The following is a 24,507-nucleotide window of genomic DNA, read 5'->3' as shown; positions in this document are numbered from 1 at the left end:
ACTGTGGATAAGTCATTGTGGATCTGATCTACAATCATTTTAAAATAAATGTGCAATAATGTCTATTTCCAACTGCTGTTCTCCACTGTAGTAACATCAATTGCCTTCTAAAATAGTCATGGAGATTTCACATTGTCATTTGAACTACAGGACCCTTAAAATGTTTTAAGCAGCTTGAATTAGAGCACAATAAATATAAATACAGGGTCTTTGTGAGAACATAGGATCTACTCTGAACCTCATAGTATAATATAGCCAATATATTAAAAAGGCCAATAAAGTAAGGCTGAAAGAATAAAATAACTTATAAAGTACCATGAAATATGCCCCTGGAAATTATACTCCTCTGAGTCCAACTTCAATTCCTAGTAAAACTATGGCATTAACATAAAATAGTATTGGGACTATTAAATAAGTTTAAAAATATCATGATAGTCTTTTATAGAGTTATAAAATGAAGCTGATAGAAAAAGAACACTTTTATGCTTACTCAGAAAGTCACTTGATGATGTCTCAGGGCAAATGCCCTGATCTCGTTTCAGGCCAAAGGAGGCATATGCCATCCTAAGCACCAATAATTAATAAACCTTCTGCTGGTTTTATTTTCATCTTGCATGGTCAAATCCATGTGATACTGAAAACAATTTTTACTTTTATTTGCTGTACTGTATGTTTCCTGTATAAATGAAAAAGTTTCACAAATCAAATCGGCATTTAAGTAAAATACCAAATACTTGTATGTGTGGCTCACAAACTGTGTGGGTTGTTTTTCTTCTGGGAAGTGAGACGGTGTTGAAAATATCTGTGAAGACCACTCTAAAATAGAACTTGTGTTTCCTATGGGAGGAGAATACTAGAAATCTAAGTTAAAGAAAGGAGCATGAGAGCAAATGACATTTTGAGAAAGAGAGATGATATTGTCAAGTTTTATCTGATATCCTTCTGCCCTCTTTAATTCATGCGTGAGACCACCATTTTTGTAACAGGCATATTCTAATGGCAAAATCATAGCGTATGTTTATAGCAACAAATTTGTGGCTCAAATTTCAAAAGTTGAGCTCCAGATGTAATATAAAAAATGTTGGAAGAATGCATGATTAGGCAGAATCAGACTGCATATTCCTCCCGTATCTTTCAGTTTGGAACAGGGAAAACTTGACAGGAGTTGCCCTCAGTACCATATTAGATTGCAAATGACTGAGACAGTTGTGAAGGCAAAGGACATTCTCCATCTTGCACTGGTGAGAGAGTAGACTACATATCTATAATTGATCTATTCACTATTATGTCTACTATGTACTGTGCGTTGTGCTGAAAATTTACATAGAGTATCTTTAATTTATAAAGCATGGATGTTTAGGATAATTAAGCAACTTGCCCATGTTTCCCTAGCATGACATTGACAAATCTGGAATTTGAGCCTGGCTATTCTGTCTTTAAAACTCATGGTGAGAATATATAAGAGGAGAGGTGGATATTTAGAAATGAACAGCAGTTTATGGGAGTTTGGGAAAGATGGCTATGGAGTCAATTCTAACAAAGTGGGCAAGAAAGAAAATTCAAGTTGAGAAAATTAAATGTCAGGCACATTTTGCTCACTAACAGAAATGTTAGATCTAGAACAGGAAGTTGAATTTGAAACAAAGAGATAATTGAGGTATTCTTGAAGGTAAGGATTGGATCATGTTTTGCTCTACTTTTTCTGGTACTCTTTGGATATTTCATATTCTTGTGGAATGAATCAACAGGCTAGGAGTATTTTATTGGAATATCAGGCATATATTTAAAAAGCTCTGTTTGGAGAAGCTAGATATTGGAAAAAGAATTTTAATGTTTCCCTTCCTTGGGATAAAATATACTCTTATTATTGTTAGAAGTCAGAACATGTTCTTTCATGGTTTGGTTCTCTGAGAAACCTCACAAATCCCCAATGATAAGCTTCACTTATTTCTATATATTCTTCTAATAATATTTATCTTAGCCTACTCTGTTAGGTGCCTTTTTCTTCTATGTTATACTTTTGCCATCTCCTTGTTTATATTCCTAGTATCTAGCAGAATACTTGCCATATAGTAAATACTAAAAATATCCAGAATATGTTCTCTACTTTTTAAGCTATTTTCCATATTTCTAGATTATAGTATAGAGGAGGGGTAAGCATACATCTCTACAGTACTTCTGATTTGAAATGCAAATATAACTAAAAGAGGAAATGAATGGATTTGCTGAAGCCCTCACTTAGAAGGCTCTAGAAAAGAACGAGGTACAGAAGAGGAAGGGAAATTTTGATAGTGCTGCCAAGAAGGGGAACCCCATGTAGAGCCACAGAGAAGGTGGTGTTGGGAATTATAAAATCACAGCACACTGCTTACTTTACAACCATTTAGAAAGTTCAAATATCTAGCTCAAGGTTATTAAGTTAATAGATCTTATGTTAGACCACAAAACAAGTCTTAATAAATTGAAGAAGATTGAAATCATATCAATCATCTTTTCCGACCTCATCGTTTTACATTCTTGCAAATCTCTTCAATGTTCAGCTTAATAGAAAATGAGTGGAATCTCGTATCTGCTTCCTTCCATCTCTTGCAATAAGACACATCATATAGTCTCTAGAAAACGCCATTATACATTCATAGAAAATGAAAGATAAAAGAGCAAATGACATCTTAGTATTTTTGTGAAATTAGTTTTGATTTATAAAAAGTTTTTAGAGGCCCCCGAAGGAACTCAGACCTCACTTTGAGAACTACTTCTGTAGCAGATATTTAAAATAACATTCTGGCACTTTTCTATTGCTTGTGGAGGAGGCTGTAGCCAAAATATGTTTTTCTTCCTATATCTGAGTTCTTTTACATAGCTAAATGTGTATAAGATTCTTTCTTTGTACTTGAATTTTATTAACTTCACCAAGATATGCTTTGTTATTTTTTGTTCTTTATCAGTTTATCATGACTAAGCTCTGACCTTTTAGACAACAATTGAAGGCCCTCTTTCATACAAGACACCTATTCCTTTATGTTTATGTCAGACCTTCTCTGTATGTCATAGTTACTTAAGAGTTTCTGTTGATCTTTTAAATTTTTTATGGTGATACATTCTGCAAGTCTGTCATCCATAATTGACTTTGCAGGCAACCCATTTCTCCTTGCTTCTAGTGTGTACTCATTTTTGGTAATGACAATGTTGTAATCTACAGTTTGATGAGCACTGCTCTCTGTTCTCACTTTTGATGTTATTCTTTTATCTTATTAGTTGTTCTCTGAGCAATATCTTATAGAATCAAGGGATAGCTTATTTTCAATAGTTTTAAGAATTTAGGGTATTATTTGCTTCTAAAATGTCGTCTTTTCCTGGAACAACTTTCTTTTTTTTTTTAGTGTTCTGTCATTTACGATACCTCCTTTTTCTGTTAGTATATAGAAGTAGATATCATGTTGAATCCTTATGCTTATTATTCATATACAAATGGAAAGGGTTTTTAACCACTTTATTGAGGTATTATTGACAGGTAAAAAGCTGTATATATTTAATATATACAACTCAATGAGTTTGGATATAAGTATACACCCAGAAAATCACCACCACCATCAAGACCATAAACATATCCATCACCTGCCAAAAATTTCTCCTACTCCCTTTATCATCATCATCACCATTATTGTTTGTGTGGTAATAACACAACGTAAGATTTATCCTTTTAGAACATTTTAAGTGTACAATAGTATTATTATTATTATTACCTATGGGCACAATGTTTTATAGTAGCTCTCCAGAACCTATTTATCTTGCATAACTGAAACTTTGTACCCTTTGACCATCACCTCCCCATACCCGCCTCCCCACAGCCCCTGACAGCCATCATTCTATTCTGTGCTTCTAGGAACTTGACTATTCTAGATTCTACATATAAGTAAGATTATAGTGTTTTTCTGTGTCTGATTATATCACTTAGCATAATATCCTCCAGGTCCATCCATGTTGTTGCAAATGGCAGTATTCCCTTCCTTTTAAATGTTGAATAATATTTCATTTTCTTCTCCTCCTCTTCGTTATTATCATGATTAATATTATTATATTTCACTGTATTGTGTACCTCAACATAAAAAAAGGCTATATACAAGAAGCCCACAGCTAACAATTTCCTCAACAGTGAAAAACTAAAAAAAGGATACCCTGTCTGGCCATTTCTGTTCAATGATTTAGTGTTTATATTTATCTGATCAGCTGACTTGGGTTAGCAGGTGGGAGGCCGACTAAAAATTTCTTTCTGTTCTGTACTTTTTTATCTTCAGCCTGCTTCTCATGAATAATAGTTTGAAGAGGGGAAAAAATAGTGTATCTATAGCAGTTCCAATTCTCAACTTTGCAGTGAATTTAGTTGTTTCTCCTATAACTTCTCTCCCATATCCCTACTCCTTATAACTAAATTTAAAAGTTTCTTTACATCTTTCAGAACTTAATTAGTTTTATAAAAATTTTTATCCTGCTAGAGATCAAAGTGAACTGTATTATTTTTTTATATTGATAGGATTGAATACACTGCATGTTTTTGTTTTTGCAAAAATTGTCTAGCAATACTGCATATGTCTTGAGGGTAAGAATTGTGGCTATGGACACTTGAAGTCTACAAATATTGCAATTATTGAAGCATAGTATTATCCTCGTAATATAATATGTTTCCTAAGTTCATTAGCAATGAGAAAAGTAGCCATCTGAAACAGGGGTTAGAAAACTACAGCTCATGGGCCAAATCCTGATCATGGCTCTTTTTAATAGATAAAGATTTATTGGTACACAGCAACACATTTATTTACATGTCATCTACGGCTGCTTTTCTTTTACAACAGCAGAAATTAGTAATTGTGACAGACCCATGGCCAGCAAAACCTATAGTATCATTTGTCCCTTAACAGAAAATAATTGCTGACCCCTGATCTATAAGAAGAAGGTAAAATGAAAAGTTATTGAAATTACATGAAGATTCTTCTCCTGCTCTACTGAGCTCAAAAATTTTGTATATCTAAGAAAGAGGAGAGCTCAAAATTTCAGGAAAACTTTATTAAAAAAGGAAAAACTAGTAGATCGTTATAGGCAAAGATTCTAAGCATGCTAGGGGAGACACATGTATATTGGCATTCAATTTGAAAGAATTTTTGTGCAAAAATATAGTATAAATAAAAATAACTGAAATGTGCAAATATAGCCAAGGTCAAAATGGAATTGGCAAGCTCTGAAACATCAATCACAAAATAATTTTCTGTACAAGAAACAGAAATAGCTAAATAAAAGGCACATCTCACATATAGGATGATGTTTCTAAGCCTTTCCTTAAGTCTCCAATGTCTTTTTAACAAACAAAAGCAAATCCTATTTCAGATGGAAAACAGTATTTTCCTGAAATAAATAATAGGATTGTTTACAACAAAAAAGGAATTCAATGGAAATGACAAAATAAGCTTACTGTTTAAGGAAGCAGAACATTTACTTCTGCTCTCCTTAGAGACCAAGTTTATAATTTATTTTCCTGCATGTAAAAAGCAGAAAAAGATAAAGTAAAATTCACATATACTTTATTACTAGACAGCCATGAACTATATGCATAATTTACAAGAACAAAACAGCAAAATATATTTTTAAATCCCAATATATGGGTATTAGATTTAAGCTTCTAATGTTGAAAACAAAAGGCAATTTCAAGTTCATTCAAGAGGTTTTATTTATTTTTCTGAATTTTTGAAGTTTATTTATTTTTTTATACAGCAGGTTCTTATTAGTCATCCATTTTATACACATCAGTGTATACATGTCAATTCCAATCTCCCAATTCATCACACACCCACCCCACCCCACCCCGCCACTTTCCCCCCTTGGTGTCCATACGTTTGTACTCTACATCTGTGTCTCAATTCCTGCCCTGCAAACCAGTTCATCTGTACTATTTTTCTAGGTTCCACATATATGTGTGGAACAAATATACGACATTTGTTTTTCTCTTTCTGACTTACTTCACTCTGTATGACAGTCTCTAGATCTATCCATGTCTCTACAAATGACCAAATTTCATTCCTTTTTATGGCTGAGTAATATTCCATTGTATATATGTACCACATCTTCTTTATCCATTCATCTGTCAATGGACACTTAGGTTGCTTCCATGACCTGGCTATTGTAAATAGTGCTGCAATGAACATAGGGGTGCATGTGTCTTTTTGAATTATGGTTTTCTCTGGGTATATGCCCAGTAGTGGGATTGCTGGGTCATATGGTAATTCTATTTTTAGTTTTTGAAGGAACCTCCATACTGCTCTCCATAATGGCTGTATCAATTTACATTCCCACCAACAGTGCAAGAGAGTGCCCTATTCTCCACACCCTCTCCAGCATTTGTTGTTTGTAGATTTTCTGATGATGCCCATTCTAACTGGTGTGAGGTGATACCTCATTGTAGTTTTGATTTGCATTTCTCTAATAATTAGTGATGTTGAGCAGGTTTTCATGTGCCTCTCGGCCATCTGTATGTCTTCTTTGGAGAAATCTCTATTTAGGTCTTCTGCACACTTTGGGATTCGGTTGTTTGTATTTTTAATTTTGAGCTGCATGAGATATTTATATATTTTGGAGATTAATCCTTTCTCCGTTGATTCGTTTGCAAATATTTTCTCCGATTTTGAGGGTTGTCTTTTTGTCTTGTTATGGTTTCCTTTGCTTTGCAAAAGCTTTTAAGTTTCATTAGGTCCCATTTGTTTATTTTTGTTTTTATTTCCATTACTCTAGGAGGTGGATCAAAAAAGATCTTGCTGTGATTTATGGCAAAGAGTGTTCTTCCTATGTTTTCCTCTAAGAGTTTTATACTGTCCGGTCTTACATTTAGGTCTCGATCCATTTTGAGTTTATTTTTGTGTATGGTGTTAGGGAGTGTTCTAATTTCATTCATTTACATATAGCTGTGCAGTTTTCCCAGCACCACTTACTGAAGAGACTGTCTTTTCTCCATTGTATATCCTTGCCTCTTTTGTCATAGATTAGTTGACCATAGGTGCGTGGGTTTATCTCTGGGCTTTGTATCTTGTTCCATTGATCTATATTTCTGTTTTTGTGCCAGTACCATATTGTTTCGATTACTGTAGCTTTGTAGTATAGTCTGAAGTCAAGGAGTCTGATTCCTCCAGCTCCGGTTTTTTCCCTCAAGACTGCTTTGGCTATTCGGGGTCTTTTGTGTCTCCATACAACTTTTAAGACTTTTTGTTCTAGTTCCGTAATAAATGCCATTGGTAATTTGATAGGGATTGCATGGAATCTGTAGGTTGCTTTGGGTAGTATAGTCATTTGCACAGTATTGAGTCTTCCAATCCAAGAACATGGTATATCTCTCCATCTGTTGGTATCATCTTTAATTTCTTTCATCAATGTCTTATAGTTTTCTGCATACAGGTCTTTTGTCTCCCTAGGTGGGTTTATTCCTAGGTATTTTATTCTTTTTCCTGCAATGGTAAATGGGAGTGTTTCCTTAATTTCTCTTTCAGATTTTTCATCATTAGTGTAAAGGAATGCAAGAGATTTCTGTGCATTAACTTTGTATCCTGTACTTTACCAAATTCATTGATTAGCTCTAGTAGTTTTCTGATGGCATCTTTAGGATTCTCTATGTATAGTATCATGTCATCTGCAAACAGTGACAGTTTAATTCTTCCTTTCCAATTTGTATTCCTTTTATTTCTTTTTCTTCTCTGATTGCCATGACTAGGACTTCCAAAACTATGTTGAATAATAGTGGTGAGAGCGGACATTGTTGTCTTGTTCTTGATCTTAGAGGAAATGCTTTCAGTTTTTCACCATTGTGAATGATGTTTGCTGCGGGTTTGTTGTATATGGCCTTTATTATGTTGAGGTAGGTTCCTTCTATGCCCACTTTCTGGAGAGTTTTTATCATAAATGGGTGTTGAATTTTGTCAAAAGCTTTTTCTGCAGCTCTTGAGATGATCATATGGTTTTTATTCTTCAATTTGTTAATATAATGTATCATTGATTGATTTGCATATATTGAAGAATCCTTGAATCCCTGGGATAAATCCCACTTGATTGTGGTGTATGATTCTTTTAATATGTTGTTGGATCCTGTTTGCTAGTATTTTGTTGAGGTTTTTGCATCTATATTCATCAGTGATATTGGTCTGTAATTTTCTCTTTTTTATAGTATCTTTGTCTGGTTTTGGTGTCAGGGTGATGGAGGCCTCATAGAATGAGTTTGGGAGTGTTCCTTCCTCTGCAATTTTTTGGAAGAGTTTGAGAAAGATGAGTGTTAGCTCTTCTCTAAATGTTTGATAGAATTGACCTTTGAAGCCATCTGGTCCTGAACTTTTGTTTGTTGGAAGATTTTTAACCACAGTTTCAATTTCATTACTTGTGATTGGTCTGTTCATATTTTCTGTTTCTTCCTGGTTCAATCTTGGAAGTTTATACCTTTCTAAGAATTTATCCATTTCTTCCAGGTTGTCCATTTTATGATGCTTTGTATTTCTGCGGTGTCTGTTGTAACTTCTTTTTCATTTCTAATTTTATTGATTTGAGTCCTCTCCCTCTTTTTCTTGATGAGTCTGGCTAATGGTTTATCAATTTTGTTTATCTTCTCAAAGAACCAGCTTTTAGTTTTATTGATCCTTGCTATTGTTCTCTTTGTTTCTATTTCATTTATTTCTGCTCTGATCTTTATGATTACTTTCCTTCTGCTAACTTTGGGTTTTATTTCTTCTTCTTTCTCTAGTTCCTTTAGGTGTAAGGTTAGATTGTTTATTTGAGATTTTTCTTGTTTCTTGAGGTAGGCGTGTATAGCTATAAACTTCCCTCTTAGAACTGCTTTTGCTGTATCTCATAGGTTTTGGATCATCGTGTTTTCATTGTCATTTGTCTCTAGGTATTTTTTGATTTCCTCTTTGATTTCTTCAGTGATCTCTTTGTTATTTAGTAACGTATTGTTTAGCCTCCATATGTTTGTGTTTTTTACGTTTTTTTCTCAGTAATTGATTTCTAATCTCATAGCGTTGTGGTCAGAAAAGATGCTTGATATGATTTCAATTTTCTTAAATTTACTGAGGCTTGATTTGTGACCCAAGATGTGATCTATCCTGGAGAATGTTCTGTGCATACTTGAGAAGAAAGTGTAATCTGCTGTTTTTGGATGGAATGTCCTATAAATATCAATTAAATCTATGTGGTCTATTGTGTCATTTACAGCTTGTGTTTCCTTATTAACTTTCTGTTTGGATGTTCTGTCCATTGGTGTAAGTGAGGTGTTAAAGTCCCCCACTATTATCGTGTTACTTTCAATTTCCCCTTTTATAGCTCTTAGCAGTTGCCTTATGTATTGCGGTGCTCCTATGTTGGGTGCATATATATTTATAATTGTTATATCTTCTTCTTGGATTGATCCCTTGATCATTATGTAGTGTCCTTCCTTGTCTCTTGTAACATTCTTTATTTTAAAGTCGATTTTATCTGATATGACTATTGCTACTCCAGCTTTCTTTTGATTTCCATTTGCGTGGAATATCTTTTTCCATCCCCTCACTTTCAGTCTGTATGTGTCCCTAGGTCTGAAGTGGGTCTCTTGTAGACAGCATATATATGAGTCTTGTTTTTGTATCCATTCAGCAAGCCTGTGTCTTTTGGTTGGAGCATTTAATCCATTCACATTTAAGGTAATTATCAATATGTGTTCCTATTACCATTTTCCTAATTGTTTTGGGTTTGTTTTTGTAGGTCCTTTTCTTCTCTTGTGTTTCCCACTTAGAGAAGTTCCTTTAGCATTTGTTGTAGAGCTGGTTTGGTGGTGCTGAATTCTCTTAGCTTTTGCTTGTCTGTAAAGCTTTTGATTTCTCCATCAAATCTGAATGAGATCCTTGCCGGGTAGAGTAATCTTGGTTGTAGGTTCTTCCCTTTCATCACTTTAAGTATATCATGCCAGTTCCTTCTGGCTTGTAGTTTCTGCTGAGAAATCAGCTGTTAACCTTATGGGAGTTCCCTTGTATGTTATTTGTCCTTTTTCCCTTGCTGCTTTCAATAATTTTTCTTTGTCTTTAATTTTTGCCAATTTGATTACTATGTGTCTTGGCGTGTTTCTCCTTGGGTTTATCCTGTATGGGACTCTCTCTGCTTCCTGGACTTGGGTGGCTATTTCCTTTCCCATCTTAGGGAAGTTTTCGACTATAATCTCTTCAAATATTTTCTTGGGTCCTTTCTCTCTCTCTTCTCCTTCTGCGACCCCTATAATGTGAATGTTGTTGTGTTTAATGTTGTCCCAGCGGTCTCTTAAGCTGTCTTCATTTCTTTTCAGTCTTTTTTCTTTATTCTGTTCCGTGGCAGTGAATTCCACCATTTTGTCTTCCAGGTCACTTATCCGTCTTCTGCCTCAGTTACTCTGCTATTGATTCCTTCTAGTGTATTTTTCATTTCAGTTATTGTATTATTCACCTCTGTTTGTTTGTTCTTTAATTCTTCTAGATCTTTGTTAAACATTTCTTGCATCTTCTCGATCTTTGCCTCCATTCTTTTTCCGAGGTCCTGGATCATCTTCAGTATCATTATTCTGAATTCTTTTTCTGGAAGGTTGCCTACCTCCACTTCATTTAGTTGTTTTTCTGGGATTTTATCTTGTTCCTTCATCTGGTACATAGCCCTCTGCCTTTTCATCTGTCTATGTTTCTGTGAATGTGGTTTTTGTTTCACAGGCTTCAGGACTGTAGTTCTTCTTGCTTCTGCTGTGTGCCCTCTGGTGGATGAGGCTATTTAAGTGGCTTGTGGAAGTTTCCTGATGGGAAGGACTGGTGGTGGGTAGAGCTGGCTGTTGCTCTGGTGGGCAGAGCTCAGTAAAACTTTAATCTGCTTGTCTGCTGATGGGTGGGGCTGGGTCCCCTCACTGTTGGTTGTTTGGCCTGAGGTGACCCAACACTGGAGCCTACCCGGGCTCTTTGGTGGGGCTAATGGCAGACTCTGGGAAGGCTCACACCAAGGAGTACTTCCCAGAACTTCTGCTGCCAGTGTCCTTGTCCTCACGGTGAGACAGAGCCACCCCCCATCTTTGCAGGAGACCTTCCAACACTAGCAGGTAGGTCTGGTTCAGTCTCTATGGGGTCACTGCTCCTTCCTCTGGGTCCCAGTGTGCACAGTACTTTGTGTGTGCCCTCCATGAGTGGAGTCTCTTTTCCCCCCAGTCCTGTCGAAGTCCTGCAGTCAATTTCCACTAGCCTTCAAAGTCTGATTCTCTAGGAATTCCTCCTCCCGTTGCCAGACTCCCAGGTTCAGAAGCCTGACGTGGGGCTCAGAACCTTCACTCCAGTGGGTGGACTTCTGTGGTATAAGTGTTCTCCAGTTTTTGAGTCACCCACCCAGAAATTATGGGATTTGATTTTATTGTGATTGCGCCCCTCCTACCATCTCATTGTGGCGTCTCCTTTGTCTTTGGATGTGGGGTATCTTTTTTGGTGAGTTCCAGTATCTTCCTGTTGATGATTGTTCAGCAGTTAGTTGTGATTCCAGTGTTCTAGCAAGAGGGAGTGACAGCATGTCCTTCTACTCCACCATCTGGAACCAATCACATTCAAGAGATTTTAAAAGGCTATCTGTGATCAAAACTCTGAAAAGCCTACACTGCAAATGTATAGTTGAGCATATTTAGCATAACTGACAGTGTTATCACAAGTTGAAAAAATATTCAAATTGAATATACAAAAATAATAACAATTTGCCTATGTGTTAGGATACATTATTCTGTTGTACACTACAGAAGTCTAAATCAAACTATTTTAAGCACCAAAAAATAAAAAAAGGAATTCACTGACATATAAGTAAAATAATCCAAGATACTGTTCAAAGTAATATGAAAATACTTGAATTCAGGTGACATCATCAGAATTTAGATTTTCCTCAAACATGTCTCTTCTCTGTGTTAGATTTATTTTGCCCCCCATAGGGGACCCTGGCTACTATAGGCTTATATGCCTCCTTGCTCCACAGTATAAGAAAGAGAGCTTCTCATTCTCAGGAGTTCCAGAAAAGGTCCCTGCATTACTATAATCCTATCAAATTCCTAGAGTTTAACAGTTAAAATTCTCAGTGCTGGCTAAAGCCTAACAAATTGCATTGTTTATGGGAATGGAAATTAGCAGAACCATTGCAAAGAGTAATTTGTCAGTATCTGAAAGGGAGGCAGGATATTATGAGGAACATGAGTAAACTTTTTGAAGTCAAATAGCATCTCTAAACTTAAGAAACTTTGGCCAAAATATCCAATTTCTGGAATATAATCTTAAGAAATAATCAGAATAAAAATATTTATTCATCAAAAAGTTAATCAAAACCTTATTTATCATTAGATGAAAGAGCTTCAAGGGTGCTATTATAATACTGTTTTCCAGAGTTATACATATAAAAGGTTATACCCATCTAAAAATATCCAAAATATTTTTTAACTTCATAAAGAATAAATGATCATCTAAAATATAAATATTAATATACTTCAAATAAAATCCTTATAATTTCAAAAATTGGAAACAAAATATTCAATAATATGAAAACTTTAAATTGTGGCACATGCTTTCAAAAAAATCAATACCATCATAGCACTAAATATTATTTATTCTAATTTTTATTTTGCCATTTATCTAAATATATAAATACAGGTATCTTTTTGTTGTCTTTTTATCTAATTCTGTAGTGTTATTTCTTGTATTACCCTCCTTCCTGCTTGTGAATTTCTTCTTCTCCTTTCCTATTTTTTCTGCACTTTTTTATACTATGCAGTTCATCAAATAGAAATTATTTTCTATTCAGCAGTAGATTATATTCTGAGGATTTTTTTTCCTTTTAGATTACTGAGTGCTTTGTCCAATATCTTTCCTCATACCCATGGCACTTTTTGCTCATGGGCCCTATGTTGTTTTGTGTTACTTTTCTTCTTACTCATCATCAGTCAAGACTCAGTGTTTGTTTATAACAGAAAGAATGGAGAAAGTTTTCTTGATGTCAGTCTACATTTTGTATGGTGGTCCTTTTTCAGATCTACAGTTGAACTACCCAGGGGTCCATCCTATCACTTAGCAATTGCCACTTCATCCAAGAAGTTTTTCTGTTCTTTGTTTTATTGTTATTTTTTTTAATTTGAAGACTATGCATGTGTGCAGCAATCATTTCCATGAGAGCTGAAAATAACAGTGTAGAGGGTGCACCGTCATTACCAAACAGTTGTTGAGGAATAGAAAGAAATACTTTGTGTTCCTGAGTTAGAAATTGACTCCCAACCATGTGCATTTTTTCCAGGCAATCTCTGTACATTAATCTGTTTTTGCTATGAAACAAACAACCTCATTATCTCAGTGGCTTAAAGTAACATGTAATTTGCTTGCTTCTTGGTTCATTGGTCAGCTGGGTGGTGCTGCTTCAGGCCTGTTCCATGTGTCTTCCACCATCCTTGTATCTAGGACATGTCTTTCTCATGGGGACTGATAGGAAAAAGGAACAAGTAGAAACAGTATACTTCATAATATCTTGGTTTAGAAGTGGCACACTGTCATAACTGTCCACATTTCATTGGCCAAGGCACGTTACATGGTCAAGTTCAAAATAAATGGGGCAGAAAAAGATACTTTGCCCATTCTAGTGAGAGCAACTTACTGCAAAGTTAATGCATCAATTAATTCTATTATAGAGAGGAGTGAAGAATTGGTAATCAATTGGCAACACCTACCACATTCTGTTTCATGAAGCAAACCCAAGCTTCATGTTGTGTTGTAACATAAGCAGATTTTATTGTTAATAAATCTAATCTGCTTTATAATGTATGTCAATTTCTTTCAGATTCTCTCATTAAATTATCTGTCAATCTGGGCTTTTTGTGCTGCAAGTTTTTATCTTACTCTGTGTGTCCAATGGTATGTTACTGAGAAAATGAATGAGATCTTGTTGGAGCTTGTTAGAAAGTCATAAGGTTGAACTGATGACCTGCATTCTGTTTTGTTTTTTAAAACTGGAGTTGAACTAGACTTCTGTTTAAGAAGGATACAGAAACAATTTTCAAGTTATATGTGGAAATATATAACTTTTAATCCTATAGATAGTACAGAGCAACTTTGTAAACTGGGATAAGCCTAGATTCTCTCTTAGCTTCAGTAGTTTCATCTGTAAAGAAAGAAAATTAGAGTTATTGAAGTTAAAACTTGTGTAATGGCATATTCTTCAGTAATGTAGTAAACAAAATATTTTCTAATAAATTGTTAATCATGTGCTATCAAACAAATGAACAAACAACACTTTCTCATCTGTAAATTATATCTTTGGAAAAAAATCTCATAATTGTTCAATTACTCTAGTTATTAAAATGCATTAAAATTAAAATTCTAATTAAAATTAAAATTCTAATATTATTTCTGATTTATCTCCTCTGGGAAGAGGCTAGAGGGAACCTTATAGGGTATGGAAATATTCTATGTCTTGATAGAGATGTGGGTTACATCAGTGTATGCATTTGTCAAAAATAAAAATGTACATTTAAAATTTGAACATTTCACTATGTAAATTTTATTATAAAAAAGAACTACAAACAATTTTTTAATTAGTAAGTTTGTTTTTAACAATGGCATGGGTTATCAATTCTCAAACTACTTTTTGTATATCATATAGGTTTGAACAAGTAAGTAAATCCATTAAAAATAAGAGGAGTCAGGGAGAACATTATTGAAGAATTTTCCTCAGCTTGTCCACTGAGAGGGTATAAAACAGTGACATACCAATAACAATGGGCATATTCAGAACCCAGGTCTTGGTTTCCAACAGTCATTTTCCAATAAAGGGAAACAGGGCTCTTGGAAAATATACTCAATCTAAGTACAGGAAAAGTGAATCTTTCCTGGAACATTTTGTTATGCCATAAGTGAATAAAATGTCCAAATAATGATGGGAACATATGAAAAGTATATAAATGCTAGCTTTAAGGCATTTAAACTGGTCAATCTAGGATATTTTGAACATCAAAATATGTAAATAACAATAAGGAACTAAAACCCATTGAATAAAACAAGAATCCATGAAGTCATGCAGACAGGAAGGAAGGAAGGGTCGTTCCTTGAAGTAGACTGTTCACAAATAATAACAGAGGAAGTGATGGGCTAGAGGCAAAAGAATACTTGGCAATGCAGGAAACCTTGAGAAGCTCATTGAGGCTTCCAGTGTAGACTGTGAAGTCTGACTGGATGAAATGAAGGTAAAGAAGTAGGTAGTAGCCTAAAGGGTCCTATAGGCTGAGTTAAGGGTCTTGGATTTTTTTTTTCCTTTAAGAGTCATAGAGACCCACTCAAGGACTTTAAGCAGGGCATTGGCATGATCAGATCTGTACTTTAGAATGATCATATTCATGTCAATGTGAAGCACAGAAGATTCGCAAAGAAGCTACTGCAGGAACATTGCTGAGAGATGATAATGGCCCAAGTTGAACTAGTGGCAGTGTGAATGGGTAGGTGCAGACAGATTTATGGCTGTTAGGCAGCTGGAATTTATAGGACTTGGCATCTGACTAGATGTAGGGTAGAGGGAAAGGTGTTCTGGTTTTCTGGTTTGGACAGCTAGATTGACAGTGAGTACTACTCAAAAGGTAGAAAACACAGAAAAAGGAGTGAGTTTCTTAATCTGTGTGTTTCTTTATCTGTGAGGTTGGCATTATTTTAATTATCTTGTAGGGTTGCCTATACTACACTAAGAACTAAATCCCTGGCACAGAGATGTTCAATAAACAGCAGCAATTATTTTTATGTACAAAATTGCATAGAAGCAGTTAGCCATTGGCAGCGGGAGACAAAGTGGTTACCAAGCATGTCAGAGAAGGCATTGCAGGGCTATTGAGCTGGGCCTTAAATGATGAGTAACAAATCACCAGGGCATAAATGGAGGGATGGGTGATGGGAAACCAAGATGAATGTTCTTCCTCTGTGATCCCATAGCACCTGGGCATCCTTTTCTCTTTTCCTGTGAGATCTTTGGGACCAGGGTCTGTGGACTTACTCACTGTTGTATCTGTACCTAACACAGTACCTGCCACAGAATAATGACATGGAATAATCATTGTTGAATGCCTGAATGAATCCAAGAATGAACAAATGGACAATGAAAGCAAAACTTAAAAAAAGGCAGCTTGAAGTATTACAAGAGAAGGAATTAGAGGTTTTATCACACACATCCGCTTGCCTTTGTCCTCTAGGTCAAAAAACATTGTCTTTCAATTCTCCGAAAGCACTACACTAACTCCAACTGCAGGGCCTTTGCACCTGCCTGAAATACTCTTTCTCCCTTCTACCCAGAGTTAATGCCCCATTATCCTTCACATTTCAGGTCAGTCATCCTTTCAGCAGGGAAGGATTCTTGCCAATACAAAGTCAGTCCCTCTACTATTTTACCCTCCTAGCACCAGGCATCTGTACTGTATCATTCTCACTTAAAAGTAGCTCTATATTAAAAAAAAAAAAAAAAAAAAGTAGCTCTATATTTATGTCTATGACCGTTCATTTAGTAACTGTTTCCTTCAGTAGACAGTAAACTCCAAAGGACAGAATCATGTCTGTTTTTATTCACCATTGGATTTCCAGTGCCTAAAGTACAGTGCCTGACACATAAAATAAAATTTGTTAAATAGATACATGAATTAAAAATGGTCTCATCAGCAGTTAGTTGGTTCATTTCAGCACTCTGTATACAGTAGGGCTCAGTAAGTAAGAGTTGTTTGTTAAATGAAAGATTAGAACTGATTTTCTTTCCCAAATTTGTAAACAGTTGTTAACTAGTATGCTTGAAGTAAATAAATTCATTCCTACAAATTAAAAAAAAATAGAAATGATGGAATTAGAAAATCAATGAATGCTAAAATGATTGAGTATAATTTTGCTAAGAAAATGGTATTTACATAGTTTCAAAATATCTCCTCCACAAAGTATTAATAATTAGGAAGGGGAAAAGGAATATAGTGACTTCATAGTAGATAAGCTTTGCTGATAACCTTTAACCATATGATCAAATTAATATCACATGCCTTTTACATGATGCCTTGAGTAGGACACAATATCCCTTCTGTGATATTCCTGACAAAAATGTAATAGCTGAAACTGATCATAAACATCAGACAAATTCATGTTGAGGTATTTCTCAAGATAGTGACATATATATGTGTGTATACACACACGCATGCATACACACTGTGTATTAGAGAATTATGTAAAATGTTAAATATCCTGATCTTGATAATTATTCAATCATTATGTAGGGAGTGTTTTTATTCTTAAGGCATAAAAGTGGAAGGATTTAGTGGTAAAAGAACATGTGGATATACAGCAAGGTCCTACTGTATAGCACAGGGAACTATATTCAATATCCTGTGATAAACCATAATGGAAAAGAATGAAAAAGAATGTATGAATATGTATAACTGAGTCACTTCACTATACAGCAGAAATTAACACAACATTGTAAATCAACTATATTTCAATAAAAAAAGAACATGTTTCCAATTTACACACGCACAAATACACACAATTTATTCTGTTCTCCACCTTAGGCAAGACTCATGGCTTAAGGAGTTTGAAGTAGGAGCAGGAACACAGTCTATACTCTCATTCCTCCTTCTTTCTGCAACTGGCAAGGAATGGTCAGAATAAGGGAGGGGATAGTGTTTGGCTAATAGTTGAGTGTGGCAGGGTTCATTGTACAGCCTCTTAACAAATCCTAAAAAGTAGTTATGTCTCCAATTGTTTGTTGGTCTCTTTAGAAAGCCTCTGTTTTCAGCTGGGGCCCCATCTGTCTATTAAGAAGGAACAAGAAATATCCCATTTATCATTCTGTGATATCAGCTTACATGTCTAACATTCCAAGTCTGGGTGAAGTAATTACATCCTTATATAGTGTGTGAAAATACAGATTCTTTACAAGGTTGAACTCACTACATACACTGACCCTAACCTAAACATCATTCCACATTTATATATATATATATATATATATAAATATGAATATGTATGTATACATATATGTATATTTAAAAATAAAGCCCATATATATATATATATATATATATATATATATGGGCTTTATTTTAAATATACAGCCCAGGTCTGATATTTGAGTCAATTAACTCTGCTACTAGAAATCTTTATTTATAAAGCAAAGTTTGTGCTGCTCCATAGACGTTACATTTCCCAGATACTCTCATCGTCCTTAGAGAGCCACTGGCAAAACTATTACCAAGTAGAAAGAAAGCTAAAGAAGTCACTGAAGCGTGGTGTCAGAGAGCTCTAAATAACAAGGAAAACAAAGATTATAGAGTAACTGTGGAAAGAGACATGTGGGTGTGAAGAATAAAATTGGCTCTGGAGGTTTCACTACAAATTATATTGCCATCATTTTTCTGGAGAGGAGGTAGAAGATTGCCTGATGACATTAAAATGCAGTGCAGATTGAAAGCAGCAAACCTGTAGGAGACCAAAATAACCGATAATAAAACTTTACCTCATTCATAATTATTTATAATCTATATAGCCGTGAACCGGCCAATCTACTTGCCAACTGCAATTTCCTTTCGTAACCAGATGATTGTGTCATATAGACATCAAATTCCACCCAGAATTAGGATATGTGACTCTACAATCAAACACTTAATATTTGGAGCAGAAAAGGTTATGTTTGTCTTCTGTACAAAGAAAATATTGTTTCTCTGAAACAGTCATGCAGTCATTCAGTATGTAACATACAACGGCCACTATGAAGAGAAAATATACTAAACAAATAACCATTAGGCCAAGCAAAGTAATCTGCTTTGGATTCTACTACTCATAGTCCCAAGATTGTAAACAAATAACTTTTTTGTCTTAGTATACTTATTTGTAAAATAAGATAATTTTCAGAGTCATTTTTGTCATTTCTAACAATTGTGAAATTCTGATTTCAAATACTGGTAGAAAATATCTTTTAGAGCCTCTTATTCCAGAGAGAAAAATAGTCAATTTTTAAATTCTTAGGTCATTATGAACCCATTGCAGCTTTTTAAAATTAGCCTACTACAACAAGAAGCTGATTTGTTCAAAATTAAGAATATGCAAGGTCCTCAACTAAGGCAGGCACCTTAAAAGATGATGCTTGCCATTCTTAAAACCTTACCTTTCCTTGTTTCTAGAGCAATAACTGGGGGCAAGTCTCAGCATGGCCTAGCTAAGGAAATACCATGCCTGGGGCGGGGGGTGGGTAATTTTTTTTTCTTTGCTCCATCTGTTGAAAAGGTCTATAAACAATTATATAATAATAAGAACATCTACAGGTCAAATATATTTTTCTAAATACAATTCTCCACTAAAAGGAACCCTAGGCTCCTTAGAAGAAAAGACTGATTTTAGGGCTGAGGAAGGGAAGGTACATGAGACTGGAACATTTTCTCATGCTAGAAAATAAGAAAATGCTCTAAGAATGATGGGACATGTCAAAAGGACACAGGGATTATCTTGAGGGACTCATACTGGTCACTCTAAGAACAACAAAAAATAATAACAATAGATTTTAACTCATTCAAGAAACAGTGGTCCATAAGTCCATACTGACTTACATGCATGCATGGATGTGTTTTTTTACTGAGGTTGACTGCCAAATAAAAAGTATAGAAAAAGTTGATTCTGTGAGAAAATCATCAGTGGATACTTAAACAAGAGGGTAAAAGTTAAATGAAGGATAGAATAATTGCATAAAATCAAAGTATGTATCTCTCCCACATTACCTAAGAACAAAGGAGGAAAGTGGAATTTTATAGTGGAGAAACGCTTATAGGCAGATGCCACCTTAACCACATGATCAAATTTACTATACTGGAGCAAATTAATACCATGCATTTCCTGATATAATGTCATGAGAAATATTCCACCCCTCTTCTGTCATATTCATGTCCCCAATACATAATCTAAGTCTAATCATGAGGAAATATTAGAAAAATCCAAATTGAAGGACATTCTACAAAATAATTGCCCTCTACTTTTCACAAAAGTCAAATTCAAAAATGACAAAGCCTGTGGAACTCTTTCACAGTAATGGAGACTAAGGAGAAAGGATACTAAATGCAGTGTATGTTCTTGCATTAGATCCTGGACTGGAAGATATAACAGCTATATATGAAAAATATTATTGAGACCACATTATGGAGATGGAATCTGCATATGGTGTCAATTTAATAGCAGAATTATATTACTGTCAATTTTTATTTTGATAGTTGTGCTATGGTTATTAAGAGAATGTCCTTGTTCTTAAGAAATAAACACTTAAAACATTTACATTAAAGTGGGTGCATTATCTCCAACTTACTCAAATAATTCAGACAAAATTTCACACACACATGGAGAGAGAAAGAACAAAAATGCAGTGAGAGCAAAATATAAACAATTGGTGAATCTGAGTAAGAGGCAAATAAGAGAGCTTTGTACTATCCTTGCAACTTTTTCTTAATTTTTAAAAGTATGTAATAATTTTAAAAATACAAAAAATATCAACAATGTAGGAACAGAGAGATGATATAGTTTACTACAATGGAAAATAATGAAACCCTCCCCTAGTCTTTACAGTTGTCTCAGTTCTCAATCTTAGAGCCAATCAAAGGGGTGGCTGTATTCTCTCGAGGAAGAATCCTACAATGCCCAGCAAGTTTAGGCAATACTGATCACTTTCACATTTTCCCAGAGAGACCTATGGCAATTTACCAGGATAACTGTCTCTGTGGAAAGGAGAATGATCAGATTATTCAATGGCTATTGCTTACAAGAAATAAGGTGATATATACACACACACATATATATGTATACATACATATATGTCTGTATGCATATTTAAAAGGAAGAGAATGGGTCATGGTGTACTGGTAGGCTAGCTTTCTGGGGGAAAACAAATTCCTAATTTATAGTGTTTGCTGATTTTTAAGGCATAAATCCTCCCACCATGGCTAATTTCAAGCTACCAACAGTTAACAACTGGCTTATAAATTTTAAACAATTTTTTCTAATTTTTAACTTTTCAAATATTTTTATTATTGAGGTATAATTGACATAAACCATTATATTAGTTTCGGGTATATGACATAAGGATTTGATATTTGTATAAACTGCAAAATGATCCCCTCAATAAATCTAGTTGACATTTGTCCCCATACATAGTTACAATTTTTTCTTGTGATAAAGATACTTTTAAATTAATTTTTATTGAAGTAGAGTTGATTTACAGTGTTGTGTTAGTTTCTGCTATACAGCAAAGTGAATCAGTTATACATATACATATATCCACTCTTTTTTAGATTCTATTCCCATTATAGGTCATTATAGAGTATTGAGTAGAGTTCCCTGTGCTATACAGTAGGCTCTTATTAGTTATCTATTTTATATATAGTAGTATGTATATGTCAATCCCAATCTCCCAATTTATCCCTCCCCCCACTTCCCCTTTGGTAACCATAAGTTTGTTTTCTACATCTGTGACTCAACTGCTGTTTTGTCAATAGGTTCATATTTTTAGATTCCACATATAAGCGATATCATATGATACTTGTCTTTCTCTGTCTGACTAACTTCACTCAGTATGACAATCTTTAGGTCCATCCATGTCACTTCAAATGGCATTATTTCATTCTTCTTTATGGCTGAGTAATATTCCATTGCATATATGTACTACATCTTTATCCATTTCTCTGTCGATGGACATTTAGGTTGCTTCCATGTCCTGGCTATTGTAAATAGTGCTGCACTGAACATTGGGGTACATGTATCTTTTCGAATTATGTTTTTCTCCATATATATACGGAGGAGTGGGATTGCTGGATCATATGGAGCTCTATTTGTAGTTTTTTAAGGAACCTCCATATTGTTCTCCATAGTGGCTGCACCAATATACATTCCCACCAACAATGTAGGAGGGTTTCCTTTTCTCCACACCCTCTCCAGCTTTTATTGTCTAGATTTTTTTGTTGATGGCCATTCTGACCAGTGTGAGGTTATACCTCATTATAGTTTCGATTTGCATTTCTCTAATAATTAGTGATGTTGAGCATCTTTTCATGTGCTTTTTGGCCATCTGTATGTCTTCTTGGAGAAATGCCTATTTAGATCTTCCACCCATTTTTTGACTGGATTGTTTGTTTTTTTGATATTGAGCTGCATGAGCCGTTTGAATATTTTGGAGATTAATCCCTTGTTGGTCACTTCATTTGCAAATATTTTCTCCCATTCTGTGCGTTGTCTTTTCCATTTGTTTATGTTTTCCTTTGCTATGCAAAAGCTTTTAAGTTTAATTAGGTCCCATTTGTTTATTTTGTTTTTATTTTCATTACTCTAGGAGGTGGATTGAAAAAGATCTTGCTGTGATGACAGAGAGTGTTCTGCCTATATTTTCCTCTAGGAGTTTTATAGTATCCAGCCTTACATTAGGTCTTTAATCCATTTTCAGATTATTTTTGTGTATGGTGTAGGGAGTGTTCTAATTTCATTCTTCTACATGCAGCTGTCCATTTTTCCCAGCACCACTTATTGAAGACACTGTCTTTTCTCCATTTATTTTCTTGCTTCCCTCTGTCATAGATTAGGTGACTATAGGTGCATGGGTTTATCTCTGGACTTTCTATCCTGGTCCATTGATCTATATTTCTATTTTTGTGCCAGTACCATACTGTTTTGATTACTGTAGCTTGTAGTATAGGCCTGCAGTCAGGGGAGCATGATTCCGCCAGCTCCGTTTTTCTTTCTCAAGATTGCTTTGGCTATTCGGGATCTTTTCTGTTTCCATACAAATTGTAAAAATTTTTGTTCTAATTCTATGAAAAATGCTGTTGGTAATTAATAGGGATTGCACTGAATCTGTAGACTACTTTGGGCAGTACAGTCATTTTGACAATATTGATTCTTCCAATCCAAAAACATGGTACATCTCTCCATCTGTTTGTGTCATCTTTGATTTCTTTCATCAGTATCTTATAGTTTTCTGGTACAGGTCTTTTGCCTCTTTGGTAGATTCATTCCTAGGTATTTTATTCTTTTGATGTAATGGTAATTGGGATTGTTTCCTTAATTTCCTTCTCATCTTTCATTATTAGTGTATAGGAATGCAGGAGATTTCTGGTATTAATTTTGTATCCTGCAACTTACCAAGTTCATGAGCTCTAGTAGTTTTTGGCAGCATCTTTAGGATTTTCTATGTGTAGTATCATGTCATCTGCAAACAGTGACAGTTTTACTTCTTTTCGAATTGGATTCCTTTTATTCTTTTTCTTCTCTGACTGTCGTGTCTAGGACTTTCCAAAATTATGTTGAATAAAAGTGGATAGAGTGGAACATCCTTGTCTTGTTCCTGATCTTAGAGGAAATTGCTTTCAGTTTTTCACCATTGAGAATGGTATTTGTTGTGAGTTTGTCATATATGGTCTTTATTATGTTGAGGTATGTTCCCTCTATGCCCATCTTCTGGAGAGTTTTTTTATCATAATGGATGTTGAATTTTGTCAAAGCTTTTTCTGCATCTGGATAAAGACTTTTAAGATCTACTCTCTTAGCAATATTTGAATATGCAATACAGTATATTATATTAACCTGCAGTTGACCCTTGAAGAACACTGTTTTGAACTATTAGGTGCACTTATCCATGGTTTTTTTCAGTAGTAAATTTGACAGTACTATGCCATCTGTGGTGGTTGAATCAAAAAATGCAGAGTTGCGGATATGAGAAACTACAGATATGAAGAGGTGACTATAAGTTATAATGTGGATTTTCAACTTCATGCGGTTTTGGTACCCGTAACCCCCGCATTGTTCAAGAATCAACTGTATAGTCAGCGTGCTATGCATTACATCCCCATGATTTATTTATTTCATAACTGGAAGTTTGTACAATTTGACCCCCTTCCCCTATTTTACTTAACCCCCATGCCCCCACCTCTGTATCTGTGAGGTTGTTGGTTTTTTAGATTCCATATGTGAGATCATAAGATATTTTTATGTCTTTGACTTATTTCACTTGGCATAACACTCTCAAGGTCTATTCCATGTTGTCACAAATGGCAAGATTTCCTTCTTTGTTATGACTGAATAATATTTTATTGTATATATACATGCCACAGTTTCTTTATCCATTTGTTAACTGATAGACACTTAGGTTATTCCTGTATCTTGGCTATTGTAATAATCCTGCAAGACTGTGAGGGTGCGTATGTCTTATTGAGTTAGTTTTTTTTCATTTTCATTGGCTACGTACCCAGAAGTGTAATTGCTGCTTCTATTTTTTACTTTTATTGAAGAATCTTCATACTGTTTTCCATAGTGGCTGCACCAATTTAAATTCCCACCAAAAGTGCACAAGGGTTCCCTTTTCTCCACATCGTCACCAATATCTGTTATTTCTTGTCTTTGATAGTAGCCATTCTTACAGGTGTGAGGTAATATCTCATTGTGGTTTTGATTTGCATGTCTC

General features: G+C 34.8%; 1 protein-coding gene across 3 annotated transcripts in view; it reads right to left on the bottom strand.

The window, feature by feature from the left end:
• Window positions 1–14,095: 14,095 nt before the first annotated feature.
• The window catches only part of TMTC2 (transmembrane O-mannosyltransferase targeting cadherins 2), an 889,490-nt gene continuing 879,078 nt past the window's right edge, over window positions 14,096–24,507 (bottom strand). For all 3 annotated transcript variants that reach the window (XM_036865958.1, XM_036865961.1, XM_036865962.1), the window contains one exon: window positions 14,096–14,172. The gene's annotated coding sequence lies outside the window, so the exon portion shown is untranslated. The remainder of the gene's footprint in view (window positions 14,173–24,507) is intronic.

The sequence above is a fragment of the Balaenoptera musculus genome, chromosome 10 (assembly GCF_009873245.2).
Source record: "Balaenoptera musculus isolate JJ_BM4_2016_0621 chromosome 10, mBalMus1.pri.v3, whole genome shotgun sequence".
NCBI classification, from domain to species: domain Eukaryota; kingdom Metazoa; phylum Chordata; class Mammalia; order Artiodactyla; family Balaenopteridae; genus Balaenoptera; species Balaenoptera musculus.
Note: the sequence above shows the minus strand (reverse complement) of the source record. Positions and strands in the feature narration are given on the sequence as shown.